This window comes from Sinocyclocheilus grahami, unplaced genomic scaffold (genome assembly GCF_001515645.1).
Source record: "Sinocyclocheilus grahami isolate Dianchi unplaced genomic scaffold, SAMN03320097.WGS_v1.1 scaffold56.1, whole genome shotgun sequence".
NCBI lineage: Eukaryota > Metazoa > Chordata > Actinopteri > Cypriniformes > Cyprinidae > Sinocyclocheilus > Sinocyclocheilus grahami.
In genome coordinates this window covers 1,572,247-1,575,868 of record NW_015505235.1, presented here as the reverse complement: position 1 = coordinate 1,575,868, position 3,622 = coordinate 1,572,247, and the positions used below count along the sequence as shown (strand labels likewise).

At 37.2% G+C, this 3,622-nt stretch overlaps 1 long non-coding RNA gene across 1 annotated transcript; it reads left to right on the top strand.

Moving 5' to 3' along the window:
* The first annotated feature begins 202 nt into the window (after positions 1 to 202).
* Positions 203 to 2,051, top strand: LOC107584058 (uncharacterized). The gene is made up of 3 exons (XR_001609103.1): positions 203 to 442; positions 570 to 656; positions 1,560 to 2,051. It is a non-coding gene; the product is annotated as an uncharacterized lncRNA (long non-coding RNA).
* Positions 2,052 to 3,622: the final 1,571 nt, after the last annotated feature.

Sequence of the window (3,622 nt, the reverse complement as noted above, 5' to 3'; positions counted from 1 at the left end):
ATGTGAATGCATGTAAAGGACCTATCTATCTATCTATCTATCTATCTGCAAATTAAGCAGGTCTACAGGTATTTCATGCATACTTAAAGTGAGCATAATGTGCACAGTACATACTGTACATAGTGCAAAGGCATTTTGTGATCACTGAGCTCAAACTAATTCATAAAATGTGGTTCGATCTTGCATTATTTTTAGCCGCTCCAGGTAATAAGAGCAGCAGAAGCAGACTCTCTGCGGACGTGCTACTTCACAGAGAGATTTACTGACAGCCCTCAACGCGGCCGGCGCATATAAAAACACCTCTTTATTATCCCATAAAAGAGAAACAGCATTGGACCAACATTGTTCAGCACGACGCTCTGACTTTCTTCCTGCACAATCAAATTACACAACAAGAGACAAACTTTGGACACAATGGGTTTTAGAAATGAGACATTACGAAGTGAGCAAGAAAAATCTATATATTGACATTGTATAAACAAGTATGGTTTTTGTATCAACATTTCAGCAACTGTGATGTAAAATTGATGGTGCATTATTTTAACGTGCATGTCTGTGTCCCATTTCAGGGAGCGAATTTTCAGGGAATCCCTACAGCCATCCACAGTACACAACCTATAATGAAGCCTGGAGATTTAGCAACCCAGCAATACTGAGTGAGTGTCTCCTTACAAAAACACAGTTTCTGCCAAAGTATCATAGGTAAAGTATTTGTTACTACAATAAAACTGATGCTTTGTATTAGACACCACTGTCCTCAATCGATCGATCAATCAATCAATCAACTTTTGAAATTACATAAATATATATTTAAAAATAATATAATAAAAAAAAATTATAGAAAAAAATGTATTACATTTAAAAAGTACTGAATGCAAAAAAAGTAATCAAATATAATTATTAAATAAATAAATAGTTTTAGAAAGCTTACTAAACAGTTGAAAGGACATCCCAAATAAATTGTAGTCACTTTAACTGATTAACTGTATGTTGAGAGTTATATGTTTGCTAGAAATTAATTAACAGTCCTTTAAGATTAACAGATCTTATTGTTTTTTTTTTGGTTTTTTTGCTGTCTAAAACGCTTGACTCTGCAACAGTTTTTGCATTTATGACTTTTTGTAGTATTATGTGGTGAATCTTTACCAATAATCATTATGCAATAACAATTAGCTGTGAATGTTTTAGTGCACAAGCTAAATATGCCGTAAGCATCTGAATATTAGCTGAAATGACATGAAATATATATATATTTGGGTATTCTGTAAACAACATGGTAAATTAAATAAAAATAGCATTGTGTGTTCATAGAGCGATTATATGTGTTAAAAATATTTTTTCCAGTCGTTTACATAATTATTTCAATTTTATTGGTTTGTAATTCCTGGATCTTGGCTGAAGTTGATGGAATTTGCATTAATTATTTTGATAGCAAAATCCTGGCCATACATGAAATCAATACTATATGATGCTTAAAACAAATATGCATTTAATATATTAATATGCAGTCATTGTCGTGGTGTATTGAAATGGTACATTCCTTTCTTATTAACTTTCAGGTTCCCCCTATTATTATAGTGCATCCCGAGGCTCCGCCACTGCCTATGACCGCCACTAGTTACCACAGAAACCAAATCAGGCGGCACGCCCATGGACTCAGACTTCATATTCTGCCAGTGTGAGCAGTGCAGCTGATTGAACAGAGTGGTTTCATGCAGTCACATGATGAAGAATAGACCAATCAGGAACAAAAACATCTCGACGACAATTCAGCCAGTCGCACGAGCCTCAAACCGACAAACGAACAATAAATGTATAACTCAAAGACTGAGGGTAAATATGATTTTTAAAACAAAATTAACATCTGCTTTTTTAATACTTTTATATTTTGTCCGTTCATTAATATTATTCATAGGTATTCATACTTAAAGAGGTTCTAGCATATATATGTATTTGTTTGTTTGGATAGACACTGAAATGAATGATATCAACGGTTGGACATTTTCTAAAATGAAAATTGCTAATACAGTGGGTACGGAAAGTATTCAGACCCCCTTAAATTTTTCACTCTTTGTTATATTGTAGCCATTTGCTAAAATCATTTAAGTTATTTTTTTTTCCTCATTAATGTACACACAGCACCCCATATTGACAGAAAAACACAGAATTGTTGACATTTTTGCAGATTTATTAAAAATGAAAAACTGAAATATCACGTGGTCCTAAGTATTCAGACCCTTTGCTGTGACCCTCATATATTTAACTCAGGTGCTGTCTATTTCTTCTGATCATCCTTGAGATGGTTCTACACCTTCATTTGAGTCCAGCTTTGTTTGATTATACTGATTGGACTTGATTTGGAAAGCCACACACCTGTCTATATAAGACCTTACTGCTCACAGTGCATGTCAGAGCAAATGAGAATTATGAGGTCAAAGGAACTGCCTGAAGAGCTCAGAGACAGAATTGTGGCAAGGCACAGATCTGGCCAAGGTTACAAAAAAATTTCTGCTGCACTTAAGGTTCCTAAGAGCACAGTGGCCTCCATAATCCTTAAATGGAAGACGTTTGGGATGACCAGAACCCTTCCTAGAGCTGGCCGTCCGGCCAAACTGAGCTATCGGGGGAGAAGAGCCTTGGTGAGAGAGGTAAAGAAGAACCCAAAGATCACTGTGGCTGAGCTCCAGAGATGCAGTCGGGAGATGGGAGAAAGTTGTAGAAAGTCAACCATCACTGCAGCCCTCCACCAGTCGGGGCTTTATGGCAGAGTGGCCTGACGGAAGCCTCTCCTCAGTGCAAGACACATGAAAGTCTGCATGGAGGACTCCAAGATGGTGAGAAATAAGATTATTTGGTCTGATAGAACTTTTTGGCCTTAATTCTAGGCGGTATGTGTGGAGAAAATCAGGCACTGCTCATCACCTGTCCAAAACGGTCCCAACAGTGAAGCATGGTGGTGGCAGCATGATGCTGTGGGGGTGTTTTTCAGCTGCAGGGACAGGACGACTGGTTGCAATTGAGGGAAAGATGAATGCGGCCAAGTACGGGATATCCTGGACGAAAACCTTCTCCAAAGTGCTCAGGACCTCAGGTTTACCTTCCAACAAGACAATGACCTTAAGCACACAGCTAAAATAACGAAGGGAGTGGCTTCACAACAACTCTGTGACTGTTCTTGAATGGCCCAGCCAGAGCCTTGACTAAAACCCAATTAAGCATCTCTGGAGAGACCTAAAAATGGCTGTCCACCAACGTTTACCATCCAACCTGACAGAACTGGAGAGGATCTGCAAATCCAGGTGTGAAAAACTTGCTGCATCTTTCCCAAAAAGACTCATGGCTGTATTAGATCAAAATGGTGCTTCTACTAAATACTGAGCAAAGGGTCTGAATACTTAGGACCATGTGATATTTCAGTTTTTCTTTTTTAATAAATCTGCAAAAATGTCAACAATTCTGTGTTTTTCTGTCAATATGGGGTGCTGTGTGTACATTAATGAGGAAAAAAAATTAACTTAAATGATTTTAGCAAATGGCTGCAATATAACAAAGAGTGAAAAATTTAAGGGGGTCTGAATACTTTCCGTACCCACTGTATATATAGCAAAAAATATATAAAATA